The 12,579-nt window shown below is 43.4% G+C and overlaps 1 protein-coding gene across 1 annotated transcript in view; it reads left to right on the forward strand.

Annotated features, from left to right (window-relative positions):
• Positions 1–12,579, forward strand: part of pik3cb (phosphatidylinositol-4,5-bisphosphate 3-kinase, catalytic subunit beta) — a 48,425-nt gene that overhangs the window by 333 nt on the left and 35,513 nt on the right. The window contains exon 2 of the mRNA XM_076100701.1: positions 9,335–9,414. The gene's annotated coding sequence lies outside the window, so the exon portion shown is untranslated. The remainder of the gene's footprint in view (positions 1–9,334; positions 9,415–12,579) is intronic.

Below are 12,579 nucleotides of genomic sequence, written 5' to 3' on the forward strand. Positions count from 1 at the left end.
CCCGGGTTAAAGTATGCCGAACAAACCAGGAACCCTCCGTGGATCTGTTCAGCATTCACAAATGGCTCAGACAGCTGTAAACCGAGACAACAACAAACTTATTATTTTTCTCAACCTAGTTTGGTCTGCGCTCCCTCTCCACGCGTTCCGGATTACGCCTCTCAGGCGAACTGCTTGTGCTTTTAACAGCGGTGCTGGAAGAGAGACTGTTAATTGTTGTTAAACTGATATAAGCACTTATTTTAGTCCGCTTCGTCTCACGCCACAGCCTCTAAACTCTGACTTTGCTCTTCTGTTTATTACATAAAAGTCAAGTTTGTGTCCTATCATGAGAGCCTCTTGATCTTGTGCAGAAACATTGATCTATTAAACCAGAAGTAGACGCACTGACCACTCCAAACTGTGTCCCCGCTGTGCCTGTTTTATTGTTGAGAAACGGACCGAGGACATCGTTCAATAAAGAGGATATGAAACTTTGGTGAGGGATTCATTTAGTCAGCTTTTTTTCCTGCCGTGTCCATATTAACCTTTTGGTTTTATTTCATCCAGAGACAGAAAAACAAAGAGGACCTTATGTTGCAGTACAGCTGCTGCTTTAGGTTATTTGATCCTCCAGATGTTGTGGAACTCCAGCTGAATCATAAAAAAAAACACCTCCATGAATCAACAGTTATGGATTCATTTGACGTAGTTTGGCAAGCTTTGAATTATTGTATTTGACAGATAATGGTTGACTTGACAGTTAGGCTACTTCTTTGTAACTGTCGTAAATTCGTGTTCAGGTTTTGGCACGTCTTCGCAACTCAGCCTCCCTCTTTCTCTGCAAAGGCATTGGACCCATGCCAGCTGTGTTTCACGTTTAATACCTGTATGCGTGGATTTATTTAGTGTTTGTGCAAGAAGAGACGATGCTCACACATCCTCAAGCCCCTCTGCTCACGATGAGCCAACAGCAACAGAGTCATTAAATTAGTTTAGTTTGTGTTCAATCTGTGTCTGTAGGTCTGTTGTGATAATGTGAGGCAAAGGAGCAAATGCAGCTTTCTTGACAGTGTGTGTGTGTGTGTGTGTGTGTGTGTGTGTGTGTGTGTGTGTGTGTGTGTGTGTGTGTGTGTGTGTGTGTTTGCCATCATGTGCACTTACTGGATGTGTTCAGCAGCACTTAGCCTGAAGGTTGAGCATTGTATGTTATTGTATACCATTTCTCCCAGAGGCTGCTTTCCACTTGTTGTAGCAAATGGATGATCAAACCTGCTTTATGGCGAAGTCACATTTCTATTGTTTCTATAGGATTTGTCTTTGAAAACAGTCACTCCACCTGTTGATGTTTTATCTGCAAACAAACAGCTTCTCAGTGTAATTTCTGTAGATCATAATAATAATAATAATAATAACGTTATTATACGGCACCTTTAAAAACCTTTACAAAGTGTTTTGACTGACAGAGCGAGACAATAAAACAGTGAGGCAAGACAAAGTCAAATTAAAACAATAGATGAAACATTAAAACCAATCGATACAATAAGAGCAAACTAAGAAATATAATAAAATGGTGATAAAATGAAGCAGTCATCATGATATAGATGTACTCAGTGGTACCATTACATAGCACTCTATCCATCTCAACCACCGCTAACCCATAACGTGTTCCAGGTGTCATTGTGCTGGCTGAGTATTTAATGTTGTGTGAGACTCAGTCTGACATTTCTGATTGTTTACAAACTTAAAACACACACACACACACACACACACACACACACACACACACACACACACACACATAACCTTCAAGATGGTTCAACTGATCATAATTCTTAAAGTCGCCTCGTTAGCCGCTCACACACCTGTGCTGTAGTCCCTCACAGCTGATCACTCAAACACAGAGAATCGTTGAGCCACACGGCGTGTAAAGGAGGGACGGGTTTCCTCTCAATGAGCCCATATTTGCTGCTAATTGATTTGATGTCGACGCCCCCGGCTGATGCGTTTGCTGTTGTTTTGGATCAGGCGGCGGTCCTCCTGGCTGCCCCTTTAAGCTGGGCGGGCTCCGCTGTCCGGAGGTGAAGTTGGAGAGCACTGATAAGACCAATGACGTCACTCCACAGACATCAGCCAACAATGCAGCTATTTACTCCCAAAGCAGGCCTCCACCGAGCAACTGGGAACAAATGAAAGAATTCTAAATAACTGTCACACACACACACACACACACACACACACACACACAAACAAAGAAAATAAGTTTTGCAACAGCGGTGACGCCCGTGCTGTGAAGTGAGGTCATATTCAGTGGGAGGCTTCTGATTAGTAGTGTTGAGTTCTCTGGAGGAACCGAGGAGAAAGGGAAAGATGGAGTTGTGTGTTTGGACTCAGCGTGGTGGAGTTATCCGGTAAGCCTTGTGGCTAAGCGTCAAAGTTTTTGTTGTCAGTAATCGGAACACTAACGCGTGGTATCGGTGGTACCTGTGTCACCGTGAGCCTCGCCGACTCTTCAGGCGGTGCAGCTGCGAGTGTTTGGACAGCGATATGGTTCTTAGTTTTGGCTCCGCTCCAACAATGTCTGATTTCTAACGAAACAACGACTGTGGAGGTGAAACCGCTGACTTTCAACTTTTCAAAAGGTGTTCACATGCATGAACCTTGTGGGAAAACTTTAGGTCAACAGACCTTTTCTTAATACCTACAGAATGCACTTTATATCAAACTCAAGATACTAAAATAATAAGACGGAATGTTCAGGGTTGAAATCCAAGCACAGGATAAGAAAATAAACTGGAAAAGGTGGGTTTTTCAGGCTTAATATGGAGGATAGTTGGAGTGTCAGACAGGCTCCCTGACCAGCTGACAAGTTCTCCTCCCTGTCTTTGGGTTTGTGTCTCACTGGTTGCCTGCTGTGTGCTGTGTTGGAGTACTGCTGGAGCTCTGAAAGGCTCCGTTATTGAGCTGCTGCACAGACCGAGCAGCATCGGAGAGAACGCTGCTAAAAACAACAAACGTCTACATATATTTAGAATTATTGTTCTCCCCAAGAGACCCACTTCTGCAACCTGAATTATGTATTCTATGATCAGTGTCTCTGTTTGGAGTGACACACCTGTGTGTGTGTGTGTGTGTGTGTGTGTGTGTGTGTGTGTTATTTATTATTTGTACTATCCCCATTATTTTCTTTCACTCATTCACACTTCCTGCTGTTATACTTTTAAAGAAATCGCCCCTCGTTACAGTGAAAAGCTTGTGTAAGAGTCTCAAAGAGTCGTATGAAAGGGAGCCAGTTGTTTCTTTGTGCGTCTTTTGTGTGTGTCTGTGTGTCTGTGTGTCTGTGTGTGTGTGCGCAACCTGGCTTTCACAATTTGTCTGCTAGCTTTGCATGATAACAACAATCTCATCTGCTACCAGTTGCTGACCGAGGAAAGGTAACATCAGGTGTTCACTCGTAGCAACCTGCAGAATGTACCTTCCTGCTTAATTATAAAACTATACGCAGAATGGAAATTTTTGCCACAGCTAGAAATGTGACTGTACTGTGAGATAAGAGCTGCTGGAATTCTTCACTTTGCTGCACAGCAGGCCGGGACCTGCCAAGGAATGCAGGGAAGACAGCAGGAGAGTGTTAGAGAGAGAGAGAGAGAGAGAGAGAGAGGAGGTACAGTGAAGGATACAAATGGAGTCTGCACAGTAACATGATAAACTAATGGCTCCCTTTAATTCATTCCCAGTTAATCTGCACACGGAGCAGAAACGCATCATATGTGACAACATAAACAACTGGGATGCGTTGAGACCAATCAGCCTGCAGTGTACAGTAAACGGCACGCTGCTGCCGGTTCAGCTCGTCGCGCGCTCACCGATCTGTAAATGAGATTCAAAGAAAGCCGAGTCTCCCGTTGCCAAATGGAGACAACATCCGAGCATCTTCGATCACTTATGCATGCAGGAAGTGCCGACTCCCTCGACACGAGGGCCACAGACTGCTGTCGTAGCATATTTGACTTCTTATCTTCTTCTCAGAGAATCGAACCATTAAGACAAACTATAAATAGGACCGTTGAGAAAGGGATCAAGTAAAGGTTCAAAAGGTTGCCGTCCAGCTGTGCGCTCCCATTTGCAGCCCATTATTCTCCTATAATTAAGCATCAGACGGTGAACGTGAGGAAGTCCTTCTGATAGAGAGACAAACAGTGATGAAGAAGATGATATTTAGATTATCAACACGACAGATGATGGTGATCAAATATCAGTAAGTGAAAGTTGTTGCAATGTCGAGTTAAAACAACTCATCCAGGCAGCTGGAGAAACGCATTAAGAGAACTGCTGACATTGTTAAAATAATTACCGATTACCTGCAAATAAACAAGTCTGATGTTACTGCGACAGTGTAGATTACAGCTGACGTGGGATCAGCTTCGTAGCGCACTCCTGGCTAGACGCTGCCTCTGAAAACATGGAGACGTCCATCACTTGGCTACTTTTAGATGTACACATCTGTATCATATCTGCTGCAGCGCCACCGCGTTAACGCAATTTAAATGAAGTGGAATTAAAGCGTTTCCTTAATCTACATTTGCAGCACAACAGAGTGTCTCGTTATCACATTTCATGTTGCCATCCATCCGATCGTTGTCATACGAGACGGCATATTGTCTGGGAATGTAGTCGCGATCATGCAACTCAATAGTTTCCTGTCTGGTCCTGAATCCGATCACGTTTCATATAGAAGGGAAAGGATTCTATTCAAGTGACGTCGGCGTGATGCTGCTACAGCATGTGGAGACACAATCTTAATACAAGACGCGTGATGGTGTCGGGTGTCGAAGTTCCCTGCGTGAGCAAAGATTTTGGGGTTTGATGAAGGTGTGAAGGCAGGTGAAAGGATGAGTAGGCAGCAGCTTAGTGTTTGGGGTTCTAGTGATTGTTCTCACTGAAAAGCATCAGCCTGTGTCCACTGCATCTTCATTTAGACAGTTTCTATTACGGAAAATTACAATTCAAACACAACAGATGTTCCAAATGAATAACAACTATTAAAAGAATTTAAGTAAACAACTGAAAATGTGCTCATCTTATGTTATTCTGCATCTGAGCCGAGATGGACTTTAAAAAGGAGAAAGATGGAAAGAAGAACCTTCTGGCTGACACACTTTGAATAAGAGAAAATAAGTACGAGTGGTTCATTCACAGTCGGAACAAATCAAACAAAAGCATTCTGTGGTGCGACACCTGTGGCACCCCGAGATGCCTGGATAGCGTTGAGTTATGTGTGTGTGTTGGGGGGGGGGGCCTCCAGCCTCCAGCCTCCACTCTGTAATCTGAGAGTGCAGAAAAAACCTCTCCACCTCTCCATGGCAACACATTCTCAACGGCTGCTAAGGCACACACACAGACACACACTCTCTGCACGCGTCGAGCCGTGTGATGTCTACATTCGGTTGTGTGCGTGTTGCGTACATACATGCGCTGAGGTGCGTTCACATGCTGCCATCTTCCGACATTCCTAAACCCACGTGTCACTGAAAGAGACACGTTGGTGTGTGTATATATATATAAACATGGTGATGCATGGGGGTACAGGGTAGAGAGCATATGGAATAGTAACGGTACTTTTATTATATACACAAGGTATGGAAACATTTGAGAAGATGTGGCTTCTCAAATTCTGGCTTGTTTAGTGCACAATAACTTCTGAGAATCACATTTTTGTGTGTGTGTGTGTGTGTGTGCGCGTGTGTGTGTGTGTGTGTGTGTGTGTGTGTGTGTGTGTGTCAGTCATTAAGTCTGGACAGACTATATCTCTCTCTCTCACTTCTGTATTCCCTTCCCCCTGTGAAACGATATGACATATGACAGATATCGGCCAACAACATCATGGTGTGTGTGTGTGTGTGTTCTGAGTGATCGGCGGTGCTAGCTGCCCCGGGCTCAGCCGGTAGGTAACTGATTTACTGCGTCTGAGGCACTCCGCCCACCTCAGGGAAGACACCAAACGAAAATACTTCTAACTCACCTTTTGATGACGGTGAAAACCCCGCCTGTGTGTTGCTCATGTGTCTCTGTGATTGGGGGGGTTATAAACATCCCACTGTGCTAACGAGTGGGTGTGTATTGTTTTTTTAGAAATGGGACAGTGCTCTTTTGTTTCCGGTGATGACACCGAACGGCCCTTCAGACCACACTCTGTTTGGGGGAGTGCGCTGGTGCATTCCTCTCACATTCCTCGTGCATGTTCTTTAAGGTCATTACCTAAATGGTGTTGGTTGGACGAGCTCCAGAGGACTTAAAACGTACTCAAAGTCCGTCACAGTGAACGTGTTTCTCAGTCGTTTTGACACAAGTGTTTTGAATTGTATTCAATTCTTTAACTGTGTCCAGCTCCAGGCTGTATTAACTAGTTTAGGCCCTGGGCGTTAAGTCACTGCTTGGTAAGTGTCGAGACGGGGACTGCTCTTCAGGAGATCTGGTCTATTATGTAACCCTTCAGGGCTCCACAAAGCACCTGTTTACAAAAGGAGCTCTCGCCTGCCCTTTACGGCCTGAAGGTTGGAGGAGAATTAAGGATATTTATGAGGAGGGAAAGCACTGACCCACATGACCAATGAGATACAGAGGGCATGTTGGCAGACGAGGGTGAGGGAGAGTGAGAGACTTATTAGGATTGGGCATTCCTCACATTCCTGTACCAGGGGGGGTAAGAGAACGGACAAATTCATATCAAAGCAGATTTCCTCACTGTGGTGTTTGCACAATGATAAGAGAGACAACAATTTTGGGGAGGCTCTGAGAAAAGACTGAGTTAAAGAGCATGTGCCTGATTCCTTTATCGTAAGAAACCCCCCACTAGAAGCCCCCAACACTTGAAGCCAACGTCACCGTCCACTACTCTGTTGTGCTGGAAATAGTTCCCCCAGCGCTGCTATCGCTCAGAAACGACCTCAATTTAGTGAATGTAATTCACAGACTTGGCGCAGTGGTAATCCCTGGCTGCATAGACGTTCTTCTGAAGATGTAACGAACTAAAACTGGATATTTGCCACTTATAGCAACAGCAAAAATACATTTCTTTAGATGCATTTACAACACCTGTTCTCCTTGGCAATGTTCCAATAAGATGCTGTATAAATGAAGCGCTTCAGACGTCTTATAAAACCCACTCAGCCTCCAGAGGTATAAGTTATCATAGAACAAAATCCTTTTCACTAACAAATCTTAGTTTTTGTTTTAGAAACGCGTACTGATCAAGAGAAGCTTTGAGGCAGCTTAATTCATTATTCACTGAACTCTGTAAGTGAACTAGCATTAACTTTAAATACACAAACAAAACTCTTTCTCTCATTAAATTAGGTAGCAATTTATCTTTAAAATTAGTTTTATTCATTTTATGCCCGCAATCAAGTATCGTGACAACACTATAGAGTAGGATTGTAATCTTTGTCGTAGGTTAGCTTAGCATTAGCTTATTGATACGAGCTGCATTTATGCTTTCTATAATCTATAAAACTGCCCTTAAGTCATGATTTTGAGTCAGATTCACGTCTCGTATGAAGTCAGGATCTTGCTAAATAATTTCACGAGTTCCTGCTTAAATAGAAGAAGACTGTAGTTTGTCTTTTTGATTTTCTCTTCCATGAAAAATTACAAAAGTAGCCCAATGGTGAGCAATAAACCCAAACTTTATGGTTCCAAGAAATCCATCTCGGGATCTGTGGGGGATGTCACGGGCCATTTTTAGTATCTAATATAAAATCACAGATTCGGCATCGGCCCAAAAAACCCATTGATGTTGGACTGCAGTTGTTTCCAGATCGAGCAGAGCTAGCTTTGGGGAAGGCCCTCCGGCAAGAACGTCATCCCTGAACCGGTCCATAGTGAATGCTCTGTGTGTCTCCGTTTCTCCTAAAATCACTGTAACACACACGCTTGCTGTGGATCATGTGACGCTTTGAGCTGAATCCGGTCGGCTTGGCCAGTTAAACATTGACTGTCTCCGGCCTGAGATTTTATCATCGTGTGTATCGGAGCACTTCCTGGAACTGATCATCCCACGTGTGGTTCCACTGTTTGTGGAGGCAACACAAAATCCTTTATAAAGCCTCTTTTCTGGGGAAAACCCCCGAGTCTCAACTCTTTCTAAGATATTTTTGTTTCTTCAAACTCGTTATATCATTGTGCCTTTTTACATAAAACTTCTCCAACTCACTCACACACTGACTACGGTTGTCTTCTGTGTCACACCCTGATTGAGCATCTTAACCACTGGGGGGAAAACAGGAAGTTGACTGGCCTCTATCAGAGTGTGTGTGTGTGTGTGTGTGTGTATTGCGTGTCATCGGCGTGCTGGGCGTAACGGTGTGTTTTTGGCAAGCTGTATATTTGTTTACTGTATCGCTCGGTTCACATCTTGGTTTCCTCTTTGAACTGTAGGCAGATGGTTCTGATGGAGGCCGATGGACCACACACACAGAGGTCTTGTTCTTCTGTTTTTCTACTTTCACATGTGGATAAAAAAAACCTACAATATTTCTGGTGTCTCGGCTGCAGTCACTGATCAAGCTGATGACAATTTTCTTGATCATTCGGTGAATTTCTTTTGTGTATAAAATGTCAGAAAACGGTGAGAAACACCCATGATAGTATCTTTATATTCCTGGTATTATCACACCACCATGGTACAAAATGATCACCATCCACCAGCCCAATGCTGGTAAAATATGCAAGGAAAACATACACATTGAAGGACCTTATTGTTCTGGTTAAACACAAAGTTAATACATTAACATTAATAAACTTTATTTTTGCTTCCAGCCTCACTGGAAAACTAACGCGTCTTTACTTTACTTTGTTTTGAACCACTTCAGGCTACAGTGAACATCTCAATATCAGCGGTTGTCACATGCGATGCTTGTAGGCCACAAAAGGAAAAGGTGAATCATACGTTGTTGTTCTCCCACGCGAGGCATTCATTCATTAAAATATGTTCTCTGATACATCTGCTTTGTTGTTTCAGAGTTTTCTGTCTTCCCACAATTAAAAATAAAAAGGCTGCCGGATGGATATTCTTGCATTATGCTTTGTCATTGATTTCTAAAATGATCTCCGCAGTGGAGCTTGAGTGGAAGGGAAATGATCAGGTGTCCTAGGAAAAGGAGGCAGAGGGAGTAGATGGTAAGAGAAGAGGGACGGGTCAGACGGGGCGCTCTGCGCTTTCTACTTCCTGTTGTCTTATCTCGAATGACTTGTGTGTGTGTGTGAAAGCTAGTCTCTCACTTTGACCGTTTCAACTTCTTCTTACGTGCAGAAATGTCTCCTAATGGCCTGTTTATTTTGTCCTCTCGTCCATCAGATGCAGTGTCCCATCCACTATCCAGACACCCCCAGCAACGAGCAGAGGCACAGGGAATAAGAGACTTTAGGAAACAGCAGGTAAGACGTGTGTGTGTGTGTGTGTGTGTGTGTGTGTGTGTGTGTGTGTGTGTGTGTGTGTGTGTGTGTGTGTGTGTGTGTGTGTGTGTGTGTGTGTGTGTGTGTGTGTGTGTGTGTGTGTGTGTGTGTGTGTGTGTGTGTGTGTGTGAGAGAGCATGCTGTGTCTTGTAATGATCTTGCCCTACTCTACCTGCGATGCTGCTGTGTGTTTCTGTACGTAAGTGGGAGAGGAGGAATGGAGTGCTGACTTGGCTGGAATCTGGGAGAGTAGGCGTCGTCCTGACAGGCGGGGGAATGTGTGGAAGTCGGCCAGCGTGCTTCACTTTCATGTCGGACTACCTCGGTACACTCTCACTGCGTCGTTTGTGATGCGTCATATTTCCTCCAAACTGCCGTGTGACTCTGGAACTTGTCTGGACATTTAACACATTTAAAAAAATCTGGTTTCACGCTACACCACGTTTTTTATTTGTATTGTTTTGCATGACTGGGCCTTTTTATATCGGTTTATGGTGGCTTATTCTACAGTCAGGAGTAAATAGAATATATAAATAATGTTTTTTTAATATCATCATATGTAAACCGAGGTACATTACTATAGGGTTGGCTTGGCATGACATGACAACAATTCAATGTAACTTATTGGCATGAAAGTGGTCAAAAACAATGTTGCTAAAGCATCAAAATAAAATAAATTGCACAATAATATGAATAATAACATAACATTAGGATTGTTACATAATGACAGTACAACATAATGGGTCCTGTGTTGTTGTTGTTTTTAGCTCGTGTCACTACAGCGTTGCATGAAAATGATCAGCTTCTCTTCATTCCCTTCCTGCTCTCTTATACCTCTCTGGTCTCCAGCCTCCAGGGACTGTTTCTGTAACAGTGCGTGCTTATACAGTTGGAGATAGATATATACAGTGTATATATATATATCTATATATATATATATCTCCAACCGTATAAGGACGCACTGTTACATACAATACTTGTGACAAAAGAAAGAATTCCAAGTGCAGCAACAACTCAAATCAGAAACACTTCAGTTGCCCGGTGAGCTGATGAACCGCCCCTTTTTTGTGATTGGATGAATATCGGATGTAAAATTAACCATTAAAGTACTAAACCGTGGCCCCCTCAGTACTACTGACCCAGTTTATGGCTCCAGCCCTGGTTATCACCTGTGACGTGTGTGAGTCTGCTGCTTATTAAGAGCAGAATAGTTTGTTTGTTACAGTTTGTTTTTCTGTCTGTCGTTACTCACCACATGCTCTCCTTTGCCCTCAATGCATTCTACAGCAGACGAAGTTAGTCAGAAAATTAATCTGTAACTTATTAAGTAGAAATATCAGGTTCTCAAATGTAAATATTTGCTGTTTTTTTCTGTGGAACTAAATACCTTTTTTTTTAGTTTTTGACAGTTTGTCGGATAAAACAAGCAATTTGAATCCGTCAAATTGGGCTTTTGGTAAATTGTGATGGCATTTTAAAATACTTTTTTCTGACACTTTATTTGCCAATTAATCATTAAGAAAATGAATAATGAAAATACTTGTTAGTTGCGCTCCTAAGGCATACACTCGTTGGCATAGGAGCAAAGACTTCGGACTCTGATTTGCAGTTTTATTTGCTGCTGGCCTTCACCACGATGGCATGTTGAGCAGTAAGTAAACACTGTGTTCACTTCCTGCTGATCTCAGGTGTAATGATTTACAAATACAGCAGCACAGGTTGTGTCTTTAGAGCAGCGCTGGTCCGACAGCGTCTACGCTGCGTGTTTCCAAACTATGTAAATTCTTTAAAGTGTTCACGTAAATCCCAGTTTGGTTGTGATGAAAAGAGCGGAAATAAACTTCTCGCTGAGATCCAGGTCGCTCAACAATACAGTTCACAACTCAAACTATACATACACGAAATAACAGCATGGGTTTTACTATTACATTACAAATAACATTACATTGACATTATAGGGTGGACTCTTCCCTAAACACATGTCGGTCTAGACCTCATTTTAAGATATGTTCCCTTGCATTGCCACTAGAGTGAAACTTGGTACAATCATGTTTTGGGTTTAGTATCCCTTTTTAAGTCTCTAATTTTGTGATATAATACCATGATCACTGCAAACACACACACAAATACTGGGATATAAATTTGCGGTTGCATCGCCCACCACTGGCGCAGGTGCAGGTTTGACATGTATGAACATAAAACAACATTTTCCTGCTGTCAGTCGGTGCCGGCGGTGGCCATTAATACCCACCAATAATCAGTACAGAGGCCTCCCACCTGTGCTCTCCGTTTGTCTCCCCTCGTTCCCTTCACTCTCACTCAAATGTGGAAAGAATGGCTTGATCCAATTACTCGTGCGATGTTCTGTCTCCGGTGATGTTCCCATCCGACACCGCCGCATTATCGCCACAGAGCAGAGGGAGTCTTAATGGCACTGCCAGCTCGTCGCTTAGCGTCTCATAAGACAAATGAACATTTAAGCTGACTGTTGTTTTTTTTTATTTCTTTTTTTTCCTAGAAATGACCTCTTTGACTCGCACAATCCCAGGAAGCCCGGCCCTTGGGCTCATTCTCAGGAGTGTGTTTGGGTGGCATTATCCTTGTGGCACTGACCTCGCTACCCGACGTATTACCGAGGTCGGGTTATAATTAGACGAGACTGTGTTTTCAGCTGGACAATACAACAAATACTGCCACAGTTAACTAATTATAGAGGGAGTGAAACGACAGGAAGATTACGTGCACGCTGCATTGTATGCTATTTCTCTGTTTGCCGTAACAAGAGATGTATTTGTTATTGATTATTGTGGATAACATCGGCTTGTGTGTGCGATATTAATAGTTAAACAGACAGGGACGCTGTGTGTGTGTGTGTGTGTGTGTGTGTGTGTGTGTGTGTGTGTGTGTGTGTGTGTGTGTGTGTGTGTGTGTGTGTGTGTGTGTGTGTGTGTGTGTGTGTGTGTGTGTGTGTGTGTGTGTGTGTGTGTGTGTGTGTGTGTGTGTGTGTGTGTGGGGAAGCAGACATACGGATGGATGTATAAACTGGAGAGGCGGACATCAGCGTGTCGTTTACCGCAGTGAAGAGTTCCCAGCAACCCGGTCACCTCTATAGCGAGATGACAGCCGGAGCCAAGAAACGTCTCCCAT

The sequence above is a fragment of the Anarhichas minor genome, unplaced genomic scaffold (genome assembly GCF_050575085.1).
Source record: "Anarhichas minor isolate MPS153535 unplaced genomic scaffold, ASM5057508v1 ptg000026l, whole genome shotgun sequence".
NCBI classification, from domain to species: Eukaryota; Metazoa; Chordata; class Actinopteri; order Perciformes; family Anarhichadidae; genus Anarhichas; species Anarhichas minor.